The sequence below is a fragment of the Epinephelus fuscoguttatus genome, linkage group LG4 (genome assembly GCF_011397635.1).
Source record: "Epinephelus fuscoguttatus linkage group LG4, E.fuscoguttatus.final_Chr_v1".
NCBI classification, from domain to species: domain Eukaryota; kingdom Metazoa; phylum Chordata; class Actinopteri; order Perciformes; family Serranidae; genus Epinephelus; species Epinephelus fuscoguttatus.
The window spans coordinates 19,132,394-19,152,537 of record NC_064755.1 but is presented as its reverse complement, the minus strand read 5'-3'; positions in this window follow the sequence as shown (position 1 = coordinate 19,152,537).

Below are 20,144 nucleotides of genomic sequence, written 5' to 3'. Positions count from 1 at the left end.
CCTCACTGACTTGGTCAATCCATGTGAAATTTAGCACAGTGGTAGAAGGTCATGGGAGGATGAGAATGAAGCAATATTACATCAATTGGCCAAAGGGGGGCGCTATAGCAACCGATTGAAATTGCAAACTTTGAATGGGCATATCTCATGCCCCGTATGTCGTAGAGACATGAAACTTTGCACAGAGATGCCTCTCCTCATGAGGAACAAATTTGCCTCAAGAACTCATAACTTCCAGTTATATAGATTTTCCACCATTTTGAAGTTTTTGAAAAACACTTAAAATCGATCTCTTCCTAGGAAGTTTGACTGATCTGCATGAAATTCAATGAACATAATCTAGGGACCAATATCTAAAGCTCCCTCTTGGCAAAAGTTGGAAAACTTACTAAAACTGAGCTTCTATAAGGCAATGAATATTGCGGAGGGCGTGGCTCATCACATAAAGGTGTATAACATCTCAAGGGTTTCACCGATCAACATGCAACTGTGTAGGCATATGACCACACATAATCTGAGGGGACCCCTCCATTATTGACCCCATCAAACAAAATGGGGGCGCTAGAGAGCTAATTTCTTATCTAGGCCTAACCGCTATATTGATTTTTACTAAACTTGGTAGATATGTAGAACAGGACGCCTCAAGGTGACTGGAGAAATTTAACTCTAATTGGCAACTGGGTCAACCTAATTTTTGGTATGACTAAGTCATGGTATGGTATGCTGTACATAATCAGAGAAACTGTCAGTGTGTCATTCTGTCAGTCAGTCATTCATTCTGTCTGTCCCTTGTTTTTCTACTCACTGACGTGGTCAATCTATGTGAAACTGCACATAGGCATTGAGGATTGGTATAGGTAGAAGGTGACAAAGCTACCAATGGGTATGGACTAGTTTTGTTTATTGTAGGTTAGAACACAAACACAAGAAGCATCATGAGTTTACATCACACCTGCGGCAAGTGGAGGAAAGATTTCCCTTTAATTTAACTTTTTCTCTCACACACATATACACAGAAGGAGAGTAAAGAAACATAGAACAAAACACTGAACTATATTAAGAGAATGTTAAGAAGATTAAAACCTCTTCATGCTTTTTGATAGTCTGTACTCTATATGTAGCTCTCATGCTATGAGCAGCAATATATGATCAATATTAGGCCGGCGTGCATTGACCCGTCCATTTTCACAAGCTTTTACTTCACCTTCCCCGTCTCATTAGTTCTGTTCTCAAATCTCCAAACAAGCTGAGTGTCTCTTCATTCCCACGTGAATAATCAGGAGTACTACGTGAACACTTTGATACACCCAACCTTTCTTAACCCTTTAATGCATCAGTGTGCGTCTGCCAACCAAGAGTGTGTGATTCTAAATCAAAACACCACCTATCTTGGTCTCGGCAGCTACAAAGGGTTATGAGTTTTGGCTTTAGGGGCTTAAAATAAAGAAAAGACTGTGGCTGCATTTGCAGTAACTTCACGTTCTACGCATCAATGCTATTCGGGCTTTAAAGTCAGACATGCTGGCTGTGTGGTAACTTTGTTTAAACAGAGCTTCAGCATTCAGTTACCATTCAGCTGCCTTTGTCACAAAAAGTGGTGGATTTACTAAAGTATTGTCCTTAAGTGCTGTTCTGAGTTTACTTCAGTGTTCACATTTTCTTCCACTTTATACTTCTAATTCCCCATTTCAGAGGCAAAATTATACTTTTCACTGCTCCACATTTATTTGGCACCTTTAGTTATCTGTTACTTTGTGGATTCTGATTAATATTATATAACCAACAAAACATTACAGTTTAATATTGTGGCAAGCTGGATTGTCTTGCTAACAACTAGGCAACAGAGATTCACCCCTACACCAGGAAGTGCTCTTTGTGTAACTGTAGTATACCTTTTCACTACTCTTTCTAATAGCTACACAGGTGGACAACTGTGTGTGTGCACAACTTAACTCATGGTGCAAAATGTTTTACAACAACATTAGCCATAACCCATTACAACCATTGTGTAATGCATGAACATTAATCTCTGTGAAATAGGTAACGTGAGTGATTTAGAGAATATTTAAAGGACAACTTCAGTATTTTTACAACCTGGGCCCTATTTCCCCATGTGTATGTGTGCGTATGATTCATGGGTACATCTCGTTCTAAAATTGGTTCAGTATTGAGGGAGGCGGATGCAACCGGAGCCGCGAAACGAGCTAAAACGGTAACGAGGGCAAATGCGTCCCGTATAAGTTTGTGCATTAAAAGTGCTTTTTTTCGCCACTGACCAGTTCAGATTGCCAGTGCTATGAGTGCTATGAGTTGAGTCAGCTGTCAGTCAGTGTTGGAACAGAGAGGGGGGGGGGGCTGCCCCGCTTGGTACTGTAAGTGAGTATGTGTGTATGAAGTGTGTGTTTTTTCGCCACTGACCGGTTCAGATCGCCAGTGCTATCTCTGTAAATAGCATACTAGCCTTTCCCTTACCTCTGGGCTGTGTGATGTCACGAGCTTTGCTCCACTGTGTCTGTAGCTCTCTCTACTCGTTGGACAGCCGTTTTCTTGAGGAAGAGGTGTTTCGGGATTGGATGTCTTCTCTTCTTTGGCTGGCAGTAGTCATCTTGGGAGAAGTGAGCACTGCAGACCCGATGGTCTGCAAGGCGCAGTGTCTGGACAGGAGTGTTAGCATCCATTTGTAGCACAACTAGCCACAACTTCAGCATGTCGCCGTCCGACAAAGGCAGCCTGTGAAAGCTGTACAGGATGTTGCGCGACATCCTGTTCTTGCGTTCAGGAAAAAGGCCCGTTTATTTGAGCACTCCAAAAACTCCGGTAACACTCCAGGGGGTAGCACGTAAAAGACTCTGTCCCAAACTCTGACTCTTCTAGCGTAACACACACACACTTCATACACACATACTCACTTACAGTACCCAGCGGGGCAGCCCTCCCCCTCTCTGCTCCAACACTGACTGACAGCTGACTCCACTCATTCACAATCACCACTGCCCCAGGGCCGCTACAATATGCTATCTACTGAGATAACACTGGCGATCTGAACCGGTCAGTGGCGAAAAAAAGCACTTTTATACGAGACGCATTTGCCCCCGTTACCGTTTTAGCTCGTTTCGTGCCTCAGTACTGAACCAATTTTAGAATGAGTGGCACCCATGAATCATATGCACACATACACATGGGGAAATAGGGCCCAGGTTGAAAAATACCAAAGTTGTCCTTTAAACACAGTTTCCCTCGGCTTACAACCTTAAATACATTGTCTCAAGGCATGCTGGGAAACTCCACCCATTTAGCCCCCAACATGCCACATTATATACGAACATAAAACTATTTAACCACGAGGGAAATTTGAAAGCCCATCAGTATATAAAGCATTTCAAATCAGCTCCACTGTAACCAGCTTTTGCAACAAAATGATGAACAAATCAGTGCACCAAATGTACTTTTCCTTTTGGTTCATTAGGTATATTTTTTTTCACTTATACTTTTGTACCTTTACTGAAACATTTGGACATGGCTACTACTTGTATTTTACACTGTGGTATTGCTACTTTTACATCAGTACAAGATCAGAAGAGCAAAAATAGGCTTCTTATGATATTTGGTGGTATTTGCCAGGGATGGAAAGAGTACTGGAATATTCTACTCAAGTTAAAATATAATTGCTTGTGTAAAAATGTGCTCTAGTGAGAGTACTGTAGTCGGTCAGTAATATGATAATGATGCTATAGCTATAATAGAACTATTAAATCAAAGAATACCTGTGCATTGTTCACAGCAATAATACTTTAAATTTCTATAGAGGACACTCTGCAGCCTGTGTGTATTCAACAATCAATTATATAGGCCTACATACAACCGTATTTCCTCTGTGTAGCCTGACTGGAATTAACAAAGAGACAAAAACTCTGACAAGTAAACAAAAAAGCCCAACAATAAATAAAGAGAGGTACAAAAAGCAAGTTGCAGACATAGGCTCATAGTATGAAGTTGGATAATATAAACTCAACAGCAGCTACAGCAGGCAACAGACCCCAATCACTTTAAAACAAAAAGGGGCCCGCACAGCCTGTGCACACGACAAAGGGCACACACACTTTGCTAGCACTGCAGTGGTTGTTGACGTTTACCTCTGTACAGTAATTCAGTCAGTAAGTATCATTGTTGTACTCACCTGTCTGAAGAGCATCCTGTGCAGCACCAAGTCCTCCTCAGTCTGCTCCACAATCAGCTCCTCTGTTTGTTCAGCGTGTAATGTAACCATCCACTCAGCCTCTCTGTCCCACTGGGTTTTAAGTTTTCTAACATTCTGAGCACAATAAGCGCTCTGCAGTCACAACTGTGACAGGGATTGTCAAATAGCAATAAGGCCTCTCCCACACCTCACTATCAACTATGGCCGTTTAAGCCACACCCATGTATCTTTTGGCAACATCCTGGGTGTGTTTGATTTGGTTCACTGGGTGGCCAGGCGGTGCTTTAAATCAGTGATTGATTAAGGTAGATGCAGGGTTGGAAATAAGGCTTTTTAAACAACAACAAGAAAAAAAATAAATAAACAAATACAATTATAATAATTATAACAACACTTTTGCCTAACTATCTTCTACAGTATTTGACTTTTCTACATTTGAAGTCCCCCCCCAAAAAAAGTCCTGAAAAACTGCATGAGAATGACAGAAAAAATAAATGAACCAACCTCTGCCTTAGATAAGAAACAAAAAGAAGCTGCAGTTGCACCTGCATTAATAACTGGTGTAATGCAACACATGGTCAGCAAATAAAGTGATCCTTAATAAACAAACATCCTTCGGCATCAGTGGATTATGTAGGTTTGCATTGTTCTCAAGAACGTGAAAAATTAAAGAGGGAAATCAGGAAGACAGAAGTGGAAGAATTCAGTTTGAAATATGTATTTGACATTTCCAATATCTGAAAAAACTAGACTGATAAAGTCATTTTTTTTTCTTCAGTTGTGGGAAGGACAAATAACCCTGGTCCACACATTCAACATAGTGGGGCTAATGCACCTTAAGGCGAGTTGCCACCTACCAAAAACCCTGAAAGAAGAAGAGGAAGAATACAAAGTGACCCAAATCAAACACACCCAAAATGTGTGCAGGTGCATGCTGGGACTTGCTAACATGCTAAATGCTAAACTGGGTTCTTGCATGGGGCCTTTCTGTTGTTTGTGACTATTAATCCCTGTCACATTTGTGACTGCAGAGCCTCCTTCAGCTCAGCATGTTTGAAAACTTTGAGGAGCCCAGTGTGACAGACAGGCTGAGTGGACTGCTTAGATTATGCATTGAAAATAAATAAGCAGAGAGGCTGAATCTAGACCAGACTGTGGAGGACTTGTGGAGCAGTGCACATGATTGGTGTTTGGACAGGTGAGTACAACAAGACACTTAAGGTGATGGTTTTAACTGTATTATTTCTATAAAAAGTGGTGGAATGTTTAGTTCTGTAACTGATAATCAGTTGTATGCATGGGCTGCAAAGTGCAGTCTATCCAAAATGAATTCATTTATATTGGTTTGGAAATAAGGGCTGTGTGGTGTGATGTGTATACACTGACATGGTAATGCACTATATTTTACAGCCTAAATGGGCTCTTTAATTATTTTTTTTACCCTTCACCTTCTTCTCAAGAGCAGCTGTTAATTTGGCTTGTTATCATGGTCAGCAAATAAAGTGATCCTTGACACTGTGACTTACAATGTGGAGAAATACTTGATATAGAAAACACAGATTTATAATTAAACTGTCAAATTACAGAAAGATCACAGGTTATCTTGAATTATCATTAAATAGATGCATGGTCAACTTAAATACTATATTCTATTTGTTTTTTTTCTGAGAGTGGTGATCCTGCTTACTGTTTGGTCTTTGCTGTTGTTTCACACAACAGAGCTGTGAGAAGCAAAGAAAGAGCTTCAACCTAAAATTAGAAAACTTTGTTCAGTTCTCAAGCAGCGGCTAATCATTACCAGAATAGGTCTGATATTTTTACCATTCCTCCCTTTTGTTGCATCTTTCTACATTTGAAAAATGTGCACAAATCCTCATTAATCTCAAACTTTTCTTTTCTAAAGAAAATAATGTAACATACAGTATTTGTGCTTTTTGTTATCTCAAAACATTCATTTTAATTTTAAGTTATATCTTTATTTCTTTGCCAGACATGTGTAATTCTTTAGTGCTTCAATATAAGGAAGACTTCCTCCTTGTTAAGGCTTTTTCTTTCCTTTGTCAGTCCTGACCATTTCACATTTACAACAGCCATTTCTCCATAGTATTGATATTAACTTGAGAATGATTTATTGAGGTTAATATTATGCAAGTAGGAATTAAAACTTTCTCGCGGTTGCACTCTTTGTGATTTGCCCTTGGAAATAACATCATCTAAATGGCTCTGATGTAAAATGTAAATGTAAGCTTTATATCATTGAGCCACATCTGTTACAGCTTGACATTTATTCCTGAACCCGCCCTGGACCCACATTTATCAGAACCGCTCCAAGGAATCACAGCTGAAGTTTGACTCAGGCTAAAAATAATCCCAGCTTCCTTTGAGAATCTATGGCATCCGAGTTTTACAGTTCTGAGAGCAGAGGCATGTTCCAAGCAGGATCTGGGGTTAGCGAGGTAACGTTCAGGGTTACAACGGTAGTTCATTTCTTACTGGGTGCACATCGCCATGGTAACTTATGCTACTCACCTAACCTGCTCAGGAGAAGGTTATGTTCACGATAACAGATCAACGCGTATAAAAGCACCACCAAATGACTCAGAGACTGGCAAAGAGCTGTGGCTTTCCCTGACGGTTCTTTGAGAGATATAGCTTCTTGTCGGAGTGAATGACTTATCTGTGTCAGCTTCTTGAGACCTTTCATTGTGCTTTTGTATAATCATATGATCCTACAACAGAGACTGATTGAAGCCCTAAAGCCTTGTACTTGTACACAAAAGGTATGTTTTTATATTGTCTGTTTGACGGTGCCAGGGTTGCAGCTGAAAGAATATTGTCATACATGTCGTAAGAATAGCCTACATGTGAGCAACGACTCACAACGGTGTCAGGGAAAAACACAAATATCTTACTACTCCGTGTGAAATTTGGCACAGTGGTAGAGGGTCATGGGAGGATGAGAATGGAGCAATATTACATCAATTGGCCAAAGGGGGTGCTATAGCAACTGATTGAAATTGCAAACTTTGAATGGGCATATCTCATGCCACGTATGTCGTAGAGACATGAAACTTTGCACAGAGATGCCTCTCCTCATGAGGAACAAATTTGACTCAAGAAGCCATAACTTCCGGTTATATAGATTTTCCACCATTTTGAGTTTTTTGAAAAACACTTAAAATCGATCTCTTCCAAGGAAGTTCGACTGATCTGCATGAAATTCGGTGAACATAATCTAGGGACCAATATCTAAAGTTCCCTCTTGGCAAAGTTGGAAAACTTACTAACACTGAGCTTCTGTAAGGCAATGAATATTGCGAGGGCGTGGCTCATCACATAAAGGAGTATAACATCTCAAGGGTTTCACCGATCACCACGCAACTTTGTAGGCATATGACCACACATAATCTGAGGGGACCCTCCATTATTGACCCCATCAAACAAAATGGGGGCGCTAGAGAGCTAATTTCTTATCTAGGCCTAACCGCCATATTGATTTTTACTAAACTTGGTAGATATGTAGAACAGGACGCCTCAAGGTGACTGGAGAAATTGAACTCTAATTGGCAACTGGATGGCGCTATAACAACAGAAAAATGCTTAAAAATGGCTAAAATGCGACCGATCGCTGTGTCTCCTTCTGTGGCCCCTTCTGTGGCCAGATGTTTGTTTTGGTAAATAAGACTAAGTCATGGTAAGGTATGCTGTACTCAGTGGGTATGGACTAATAACAACAGATAGCTATACAGCAAAATAAGTTTAAAGTGAATAAAATTCTGTGTAAATAGTGGATGTGTGTGGCTAGACAGAAAGGAGTCTAGCCATTGAACAGTCTGTTTGAAAGAGATGAGTTTTGAGGCGGGATTTGAAAGTGGAGAGAATTGATGTTACGAATTCCTGGTGGGAAGGAGTTCCTGAGGCAGGAGGCAGAGCGGCTGAAAGCTCTGAACCCTGTGGTGGTCAGGCGGGTTGTCAGGACAGTGAGGTGGATGGAAGAGGAGGACCGGAGAGTGTGGGTAAGGGTGTGGGTATGCAAGAGTTCGGAAAGGTACAGAGGAGCTAGGTTGTGAATGGCCTTAAATGTGAGGAGTAAGATATGAAAGTCAATGCAGTTTTTAACTGCGGGCCAGTTAAGCTGCTGTAGGACAGGAGTGATGTGACTGATGGAGGGGGCTCTGGTGAGTTCTGGACCAGCTTTAGTTTGTGAATGGACTTTGGAGGGAGACCAAAAAGAGGCAAGTCATAGCTATAGTTAGATCTACTCATGCCCAGATGATGGCGCAATGATATCATAAGCCTATTAACTTACACATTTACACAGCTGGTGATTTTTTTTAGCCAGCTGTCCTTCCTGTATTCAGCAGCTTTCAAACAGTTGGTGGCGCTAATCCTCCAGTCAGGTGCCATTAGATCTTTGCAACAAAAGAAAAGGGCGCAACAAGATAACATAATTAAAGATCACTAGTCAACTCTACAACAGTGTAAACAATATAGAGGAAAATGGCATTTTTGTTAACTTGTGGAACATTACTGTTTCCTTATGCTTCAGGCAGATCTTATGTTTTAGTCTTTTCAGTGGACGTTTGCTTCTCTACTAAGCCCCGTTTTCAGTACACCTTTTGTGTACACTCTTCCACCTCAAACAGGTGTAAAAACCTTTACGATATTCAAGTTTTTTTTCCCTTCAAGCTTCTTTCTGTGCACAAACTGAATTTGCACGCGAACACAGCTGTTTCATTTAGCTGCATTTTACTGATTTTCCTTTGCTTCATTGTCATACACTAAAGGACACCACACCACACATGTTTTCACTTGTTCTGGCTAATTACACCTGTGCTAAGGTAAAGGTTGAGGGGAGCTATGCTGAAATAATATGAAGCAATGATAAAGGTGTAAAGGTGCACCAAAGGCTTTCAAACAATGGCATCATAGAAACCACTAGAGTTTTTTTAAGCATACAATAGCTTGGGTGGCTTATTGCCTTCAAAGAAATTTTTCACTGCTGGAGATGTGACTAGCCACCACAGGGCTGTAGGCTACATAGGAGTCAGGAGGGAAGGAGTCGGGGCTCAAAACTTTATTGCATAGCAGCTGCCACTGCCCATCAACAGTGATGGGAATAACAGCGTTATAAATAAATGGCGTTACTAACGGCACTACTTTTTTCAGTAACGATTAATCAAAAAAGTTACTGTCTCCCCCGTTATAATGCTGTTACCGTTAGTTACAATAAAATGTACCGTTACTCAGCTTTACTTGAGTTCACTGCAGCGGCTTTCACTCAAACAAGCTCCTTCTCAGCGGAGCTCTAAAGCCTGTTTTCTTTGGTGAGGGCAGGTGAGGGAGAAGGGAGGGAGAGACAACCGCATAAGTGATGATGATTGGCTTAGGGAGAGTAACGTTTCATTATAAACCAATCAGAAGCAGACTAGGGCGGGTATTCACAAGCACACAAGCAGGGTTGTCAGGTCCGCTTATAAGCAGCGACTTTGGGCTTGTTTTTTGTGAAGTCGCTTACAAATATTGGTAGTCACGGGTGGCGTTTTTTTTTGGGCTTGTTTCTAAAGTGGAGTTGCTTATTTGGGCTTGCTCTCTAAACGTTGCCTTTCTCTATCCGTCTAAAGCCTACTTTACATTACATGGTTCAAGTGACCCAATTCCGATTTTTTTCCTCTCAAGTGGCACAGATCGGATCTGTATCATGAACGTGTAAACAGGAAAAACACATGACACCGGATATTGTCAGATCAGATTCAGGCCTCCTTCATATGTGGAAATATATCGGATATGAATCAGATATCTGCCAATAGATCTGTAATCTAAACAGACAGATCGGATATTTGCTGGCATTCCACGTCGTGCGTCATGAATAATGCGACGACAGCGCATTTTGATGACATGCTCATGAGCAAGGGAAAGGAAGGAAAGCCGAATAAATCACATGTCAATCAAAAACTATGAACCAAAAAAGCACAATCTATCCCGAGTGAGACAAACGGCTTGATCCCCGTCTCCAGCGTACCAGCAGAGAACCTGCAGAACCGAATCAGCAAAAAAACACCTCTACCTGTGCAGCTGAAGCTGCGGCTCGCACCCTCGACACACAGACAGTGCTTCTGCTCGCTTTTGCTAACGTTAGCATTGATAGCAAAACCAAACAGAGGAAACCATTCAAGTGTCATCCTTCTTTGTAAGATTGGTATAGTAATCAACCACAAATCTGGCAATCCTGTCAAATCATGCATCCACTGAGTGAGAGCATACAGGTCGGACAGTCTGGTCTCGTTGGTCAGTGTTTACTTATTCAAGTAACACTCGCTGTCTCGGAGAGTAATTGACCTGACTTGGTGTTTTTGTAAATTCAGTGTGACGCTCTAGACTAAAATGAAAGCCTTGTTGCTCAAAGAAATGGAGCGTTATATTTCTAAATGAAGTAACAAACGGTTAAGTTAATCATACATTATTGAGGACAATGGTTCAACTTGTACCTATGTCACTGAGGACTATAATGCAGACTTGTCTGACAGTAATTTTATTTTTGCAATCCACCTGTTAGAGTTTTGTAATGACAACAGTTTAATTCTATCTAGTAAAGCAATACTGCCTGATAACAGTTTTACCTATGTCAGTGAAGCGTGGCATACGACTTCTTGGTTAGATCATTGTATGTCTACAGCAGATGCTCACGCCTCCCTGGTTAATATAGAGATCATTTACAGGCTAGCTACTTGTGATCATATACCACTTGCTATGTTGATTAATGTTGAGAATGTACCTCAGCTGACTGTTAATGATAGTGCAGCCAATGCAGGGAAGCTGGACTGGTCAAACCTGACCAAAGAGGACATTGATAGTTATTCTGTCTTAACAGACAATTTGTTAAATGATATAGATCTGCCTAGGGATTCCCTAATGTGCTTAAATATGAGCTGTACAGACCCACACCATGCTGCTGAACTGTGTGCCATGTATGATAACATTGGGACAGCGTTAACTGCCTCTAGTGAGCCATTCTGTCAATACAAGAACAAGTTGCTCAACATCAAACCTGGGTGGAATGAGTATGTTGCAGTGCAGCAGGCCTTTAAGATCTGGTCTGAGGCAGGTAAGCCTAGACAGGGGATGCTGTTTGAGAGTAAAAAACTAACAAATGCTAAATTTAAGCATGTTCTCCGTTTTATTAAATCTAACGAGAACAAAATGAGGTCAGATTCACTCGCCAGGAAGCTGCAAAAGAGCAAATATAATGACTTCTGGAAAGAGGTCAGGGTTATGAACACTTCTAAAACCCCCTTACCTACCATCTGACATTGAGGGTGTCTGTGGCCAGGACAAGATAGCTGAGGTGTGGCGTGAACATTTCTGTAATCTCTTCAGCTGCATTAAAAGTAATGCAGTGGTTATTGATAATGTTGATCTATCTGCTAACATGGTAATCAAGTCAGCTGATGTTTCTGCTGCCATCAAGTTGCTGGACAAAAACAAGGCTTGTGGCTTGGACTTCATTACGGCTGAGCACCTTAAGTATGCCAGCTCTAGGCTCTGCCCTCTGCTTGCGATGTGTTTCACAGGCCTCATGGTTCATGGTGTTCTTCCTGATTCTATTATGTCTGTTCTGTTGGTGCCGGTCCTTAAAGACAAGGCTGGGAAACTAAATAGCATGGACAACTATAGATCCATTGCCCTTGCTAGTATCATGTCTAAAGTCTTGGAAAGAATCCTCTTTACTAGGCTAGAAATGTATGTGATCACTACGGATAATCAGTTCGGGTTTAAAAGAAAACATAGCACTGATTTATGTATTTATGCTTTAAAGGAAATGGTTGCCAAATACAGACACCAGAATTCTTCAGTATTCTTATGCTTCATTGATGCATCTAAAGCATTTGATAGAGTTAACCATGCTAAATTGTTTATGAAATTGATTGATAGAGGTGTTCCTAGTTATTTAGTCAGAATACTGGCCTTCTGGTATGCCCGCCAGACGTTCCAGGTGAAATGGGGTAACAACATCTCTGCTCCATTCCATGTCAGCAGTGGGGTGCACCAGGGTGGAATTTTATCCCCTATCTTGTTTAATGTTTATATGGATGACCTGTCAAAACAGCTGAATGGGTGTAACACTGGCTGTCTTGTGGGTGACACTGTTGTCAATCATCTCATGTATGCGGACGACTTGGTAATATGTAATCCGTACAGTGCTGGACTGCATCAATTATTGAAAATTTGCACACAATATGGCAAAGATTTTGACATCAAATATAATGCAAAAAAAGTAACATCATGATCGTAAGAAGTAAAGGAGACAGGAAATGATCTTTTCCTACTTTTCATCTGTGTGATAATCCTCTCGTGATATGCAAGGAAATTAAGTACCTTGGGCATGTCTGACAGACAACAGAGATATTTACAGACAATGTTGTAAAATTTATGCACAGGCCAATATGCTGCTGCGAAAATTTAAAATGTGTTCTGTTGATGTTAAGTGTTCACTGTTCAGAGCCTATGTCACACCTCTGTATGCAGCTCATCTCTGGCATTCGTACAGTGTGAGGAGTATGCAGAGGCTCAGAGTGGCATACACTGATGCTTTGAGGCTGTTGCTTCACATTCCCAGATGGCATAGTGCCAGTGTACTGCTTGTGTCTGCTGGTGTGCCTACATTTGAGGCTCTTTTAAGACAATTAATGTACAATTTTATGTCTCGCCTTGATGTGTCTGAGAACAGTATCATAGAGGCTCTAACCAGCCCTATGAGAAGCAGTTATCGGTACACATCTAGGCTCAGAGAGCACTGGCGTAATAGCCTGTTTATTAGTAGTGTGTGTGTGTGTGTGAGTGAGGGGAGGGTTGGGTGCGATTGAGTGGGCATCTGGTGTATGTATAACTGCTGTCTTTTAATATTGTATGTTGTTTTCCTTTTTATGGACCTACGGGTCTGAAATAAAGATTTATATATATATATATATATATATTCACTCCAGTCCGCGCTCTGCTGCCCATCTCCCCAGACAGAGTGCCCAGAGTGTGCGCTGCCACTCTGAGAGTGCGGTGCCCTGGATAACCAAACTGTCCAGTTTGTGCCAGGCATCCTATTCAGAGAGACTCATATTGTCAGCCTCCATTGCTGAAAACAAGCCAACAGAACTTGCTAGCTATCGCTGGCTAATGTCTATGGAGGATTGTTTTGCCTTCAACTAAGCCCCGCTCACCAAAAAACATCATACTGTTTTATGAACAGTTAAAGGGTCTATACTCTTTGTGTCCGTAATGGCGGTGGCCATACGAAAATGAGAAAATATAATCTATGGTTTGAGCAACAGCCTAAAAGCCAACGAAATTCCAAAATCTTGGCTCTGGCAAGAAGGAGGGAAGTTTAACACATTTCATTAACACACACTACTCACACTGTTATAATACCAAGCTGCAAGGAAATCAGCAAAGTATCCATTTATTTTAACACATACCTCTTCACAGACAGTGCACAGGTGTTACTGCCTCATTGCCACTATAAAAGGACCAAGTATCATGGACCTTTACATTTTGTTTAAATATGATAAAACACAGCCTGGAGTGATGGTGCTGGAACGTTTCCACACTTCATTGTGAATAAGGTTGTCAAATTCACATTATTTGCCCATTTGAGGTTTTACACCCGCAACACAGGCGATGCTGTTAACATTCAGTCAAGCTTGGACACCTGTCACTCACAGCTTTCTTATCTTTCACCAGACAGCTCTATTTTTAAATCATATTTTTCATACCCTGTGAAGGATTCTACAAATAGCATGCAAAGCAGTCTGCTGCAAATGCATTTCTTCAAAACGCTACCATCGGACAAAGCATTGTTAAAAACCCCTTTGTAGGCAGAATAAATGTTTATTTTCTCTCTGTGCTAATTACTTATTAGTAGGACACATACGTTTTCCCTTAAGTGGTTTATACATCATTCCCCTCATTTTCCAAATTAATTACATCAGAGGTTCAAAGAAATGGTGGAAATGCTAATGCGGCCCACTAACACCACTGCTTTGGAAGCAGGAGAATTCAGGTCAGAGGAGAGCACTTCTTTAGGCACCACATCCAGACTCTTTCTGCCAGCAGAGGAGGAGTACAGATCAGGCTACATGCTTATGCAAAGCCAGATGTTTTAAGATCATTAACACTAAAATGCTGCTGCCTTTGACAAGATCTTGCAATCTAGACAAATTACCCTCATTACTCCTCATTTTTAATGGTCAGTATTGGGGCTTACGGCAAGGATGGGATATTTGTGCTCTGCGGGGATTCGGTACAATCAACACTTTTCTGTTGCATATTTTTTACAGTCAAATAAAAAAAGCTTGGTTGCATAAGAATAGTACAAAACACAATATTTGTGCTGCCTCACTGATTTTCACACATTTAGAGACACACAGAAAAAGCCGACTTCCTTCCTGATGTTGTCCAGACAGAGCAAATGCCCTAAAGACCCTGGATGTGCAGCCATCAAGATTGTCACACTGCTACAGCATGACAATGTATTAATCACATATTGTGTCCTGCAAGTGACAGGGAGAGAGTGCACCGAGCGAAACAAGGCCCTCGGTGGGGATTTGCCAGCGGGCCCGTCCCTTCAAATGGCATGTGATGATAACCTCCTTGTCTTCTTCTCAGAGATTAACAGCCAGGCGGGCTGTATGGATGGATATGCTCTGGTGGTGTGCTTGGACTTGAGAGGCATAGAGGTCAGAGTCTATCTAAACAGCAGATGGTTTGTTGGGCCTCTGTGGGAGTGTGCTAAAATGGATTGAATACACAAATCAAAGTCTGCATATGAGCGCTCTCTTTAGCTGTAATGGGGGACAGTTGTAGGAAACGACATAAATGCGCTGGAATCTGATTTAAATCTTACGCAAGTATGAATCCGCAGCACACAGACAAGAATATAAAGTGGAAAAATATTTCACTATAATCGCTATAATGCTTGGAAAAACAAGGGGGACAGTTTATGTGAGTGTAGTCAGACAGTTCTAGTAGAGCACAGCAGTGCTAATTACACAGACTAAAGCCATAAACAGCACAACAATACAAAGAATGCCGCCTTCCTCCAAACTGCACAGCTTCCAATAACAGCTGACATTGAACCACCAGCAATTTGGCCCCTCTCCTAAACCAACCCTGTGTACAAAGGCGTTTTACTACTATAATAAATAGATTATAAGCGTGGCCTTGACTATCTAAAAAAAAAAAAAAAAAAAGAGTAAGGTGGCACATGTCACTTTATTGTGCTATGAGTTGTGGCAGATGTTGTTTCCTAAAGCAGCTGAACCATTGTATGAGGGGAAGATCAAAAAAAACAGCAGGGTTTTAAAATGATATGCTCCTCTGAGCTCCATATTTCCAACATCTGGGGAATAAACAATCATATCAGACAAGGCCATCATTACAGAAGGGGACCATGCATGCGTTGGAACAAGTGTGTTCATACATCATTAACACAGAATGGAAGAAAAAAGTTAAATGGTCTCAGATGCAAATACACACTCGTGTGCCCTGGCATCCCTGGATGCAAAGCACATTTACGCATTGTCAAATCAAATGCATAAACCTGAATGTGAAATGCACAGGTAATCAGTGATTCCAATATATTGTGACTCACAGAGCATGACAGCAAGATATTGGGGAGTTCCACACATTTTATTGTGGAATAATACACAGGCAAATAAATCACAAACAAGGGTTTCCAGGGATGAAGTCATATTAAAATGTCAATTTCTGTACCATGGCCACTCTTTAGTAGTTGGTTTCCTGTCATTGAAAAGCAATTACTTTGAGCGGTATTTCTACTTAGGACTAATAGTACAGTCCATCAAAGTAATAGAGGTCTACATGTAAGCTGTGTAATTGGAGGATATAATGGGCTCTAAGATAATTTAAACCCATTGTGCACTCAAAAGGGCATGTTTCACATTTGGTACTGTGTTCCTAAGTTCCTGTATACAAGAGGTCGACCGATGCATTGGTTTGGCCAATTTACTGGCGGTGAGAGGAGTTAGGAGGAGGTAGAACACTATGTCAAGCTCAGCTTACATCCCAGCTACATTAGCTGATCTCCAACAGCCCAATCAACTGATGGATCAGCTGATTGATCACACGATTCCTTTCTATGCAACCAATTGGCGAATCTTATTCAGGGTGTCCTATTTGCGCTGCTCTGGCCTGCCTACTGTTGCTGCTTCCTCTGCATGCAGCTTTGCAACCCTCCTCCACTACAATCAATGTCATTTCGTTCGTAATTGTTGCTGCTCTGTTCTGTTCCCGGAAAGCCTTTGCTGCTGTTCTCCCTGGCTTTGGCTCTACATGTAGACGCATGGAAGGGCAGGGAGGTTTGCCGCAGGCTTTCCTCATTTGCACGTGGAAGGGCAGAGAGGTGTGCTCTCTCTGCCTCATGGCTTTCCACACAGGCGTGTGACAGAGTCTCTGCGTAGGCCCGAGGAAAGGCAGAGGGGCCCCAGAACAGAACCATATCACCAAATGTAATACTGCAAATGGAAAGAAAGTTTTCTTTGACTAAGGTGTTCCTGACTGTACCATTGTTAATGGCGGAACAGGGATCTGAAAGTGGCTGATAGCTGTAGCCTCCACTTGACATGTGGGTACGGCCGTAAGGCTTTTGCACAGAGTACTCCACCTGCAAATACAAGGTAATGTGTGCTTTAGATAATTTGCATGATTTAAATGAAAGTTAACAGCTTTACTTCTTTATTAGGGGCATAATAAGGTTGCTGGTTATAACACAGCATCATGTGCTTTCTCTCTTTTGCTAGCAAGCATGGTCAGTGTAATTTCGCCAGAATTAAGTAGCAAGCCACTAGCAATGTGTGTAAAATTAATTTCTGATATTCTAAATGACTTAACTCATTATTATTTTGAGACCAGGAGTGGCCAGCACTCAGTGAGCTCCAGCCATAAATGCACAACAAACTTTCAATCTCATTTTTCACTGTACATCAGGTATAATTTTTATCAGAAAGCAATTTTTCTGGTGATATGGAATATGACTTTGTCCCGGGGAACAGCTGATCTTACCACAAGGCTGTTGAGTGGCGTTCATGTCATAACAGACCTGTTTTCAGTCAGTTTCTCCACACAATGGCAGTCTCTGGAAGCTGTTCTGTGATTATCGGCTTTGCTCAATTTTAATGCTGTGCTTATACGTTCAAGTGCAGTCTGGGGATAAAGTCCCACATAAACACGATTTCATTCTGGGTCCCATCACTTATGTGCAGGCCACATTTAAGCTCTTTGTAAACCTACACAATACAAGGATAGGAAACTTTTCAGCTCTACTCTATCGGTTTTTCTACTATCGTCATTATATTGGCCATTAAACATCTGTTGCTGGACCTCTACTTTAAACCCTTTAAATTTCTTGCTAGCTTAATCTTAACTATTTTCAGTGATTTCAAGGTAATAAAACAATGTGTCTATCTGCAATGTGTTTGTGAATGTTTCACACACTGTTGTGGCTATAATTAACTCTTCTTTGCTATGGCTCAGCATGCTGAGACACCACTTATAGTAAAGATGAGGCTGTTGTGAGTTTTGCATTCTTTCTGCTTTGTACGGCACCACTTGGATCTTTAAATTGCACACTGCTGAAGATAGTCCTCTTGAAGTGCAATAAACAGTAATGTAATGAAAAGCTGATACTGAACATAGACAATCAAAGTCCTGCGGGCAACGGCGAGCCATGTAAATTAGATTTAGCGCAGTGCAGCTCTAAGGGATGTACCCTGGAGGCCAACAAATTATGGCGGTGTTTGTAATGTTCCACAAGTCACTCAACTTCTAATCTTGAGAAGTAAGCAAAGGGCATCTGCAGAATATTATCCCTTGAGTTACCTAAAGCTTGCTTAATCAAAACAACTTCTAATCCTGGTGTAAGATGCTGAAGATCTGTTAAGTATTACCGCACACCTGCAGCACATACAGTAAGCTGACATGTGATGTATAAAACCATCAGTGACAAGAGAAACACCCGCTGCAGAGACAGAGTAAAAACTGCATACATGATGATGCTGGAACCTGAACGTTCCATATGCCTCCCCTCTCCGAAACAGAGGGAACGTTCCCTCGAGGGAGGCGCCCACAAAGACTGACAGACAGCCCGGTTCTTCAAAATGAGTCCTGAACATCTGATATTTCCACAATTATAAAGCAGTCTCTAATGGCTTTAATTCATTGAGAAGATGTGACCCAAGCTTCAATTTATGCATCCGCTGAGGCAGATGGTTGTTATTTTCTCCTCTCCCTCTCTGTTTTTAAGAATACCACATTTTCAGCACATTGAATATGAATGAAGGGTTCTACTCCCACAACTGCTTAACAGTTCGCTTCAAAATAATATAAAAAGTAAAATAGAAAATGAGTCATGAATCACTTACCTCAATTTCTGTCTGTGCCCACATTGTGTATGTGTTTGCAAAATTAAATTAAAGAATGTAACTTTGATTCAGTTCAGTGCTGCTCAATCAATTTTAGGGAATTCACTTTGAAACATCATTTAAATTAACAGCCCATTTCCACAGAGCAGTACGTTAAGGTTCAGTTTAGTTCAGTGTGCTTTTTTTTTTTGTTTCCACTGTGGTTGTGGAGGTACCAATAGTACCCTACCGTTCCCATTTTTGGTCCCCCCTCTGTTGGGGCACCTAGCACACAGATCTGGTACTAAAAGGTGAAGCTGTGAACACTGCAGTCTGTTGATTGGTCAATAGCAATCTGTCACTGCTCAGGGCTGAGTTGTGGCTGGTTTTTAGGCTGATGTAACCACTGTTCATGCTGTGGAGACTGGAACCATAAATGAAAGGATGTTTTGCTGGCTCTTGCAGCAGCTGTAGTCTAAGAAAAAAAAAAAAAACGTAACTCACTGGGCCGGCTGCCGGCAACTTTTAAGGTGGAGCGTTTACTTGTAATGTTACTCAGTGCACCAGGACATACAGTATATCCTCTGCTGTGAAGAGGGAACTCTGTACTAAAAGGACTGTAATCTCGATAAACCACTGGAATTGGCAGGTTTCAGCAGTCTACAGTAAGGCATGTGAGCACTGCAGCAGGCATGTGAGTTTTGTATTTAATTGGACATAGAAAAAATCAGAGCCAAGAAAAATCTCACCATGTAGAAACTTCAGCAACCAGTGAAACAATCATCAGACCATCAGTATTGATTGAACTCCCTCAGCCATGATATGGATGTCTTATTTTTGTGATGCTTTAGGATGTCATTTGTGCTGTTGGCACTAACACAAGGATAAATCATTGTTTAAAATGGATGGATGGATAAATAGGGATGTTTTCCTCCCTCCACAACACATGTGCAGAAGTGATGTGGGTGGGTATGTGGAAAATTTCCCTCCACTCCAATTATCAGATAATTCTGATACTAACACACTGAGACTTGGCGTTGCCAAGGCAGATATTTACATGACACAGAGGCCTGTGGTCCTCGTCGACTCTCTGTCTGCAGCATCCGTCTCTATTTATTTACATTTGCACTAATGAGGCTCTTTGACTATTTATGTGTGCTTAACCTCCTGGCGAGCATGTCCACGGCACGACATTACTCAGTGTGATTTTTATTTTCCCCTCACGAAAAAAGGTTGTTGGATTGCTGGGTTGTATGTATGGTTGCTGTGGTCCCTGCTTTCATAGCATTGCCTTACTGCTGTTTTAGTGTGACATGAATTTAACAGGGTGTGAATGAATCTGTAATTGGAAAGCCTAGCAGAGCTCAGTGTTAGTTGTCAAGGAGATTTACATTTCTGAAATGTAAGCTGAATACACTGTAGCTTTTTACAACATTTTCCCTGGAAAATGTTGTAAAAAAAAAAAAATGCATTCAAAAAAGGATAAATGATAAGACAACATTTTGTCAAGATTCAGAACATGAAATTCCTGATTCATT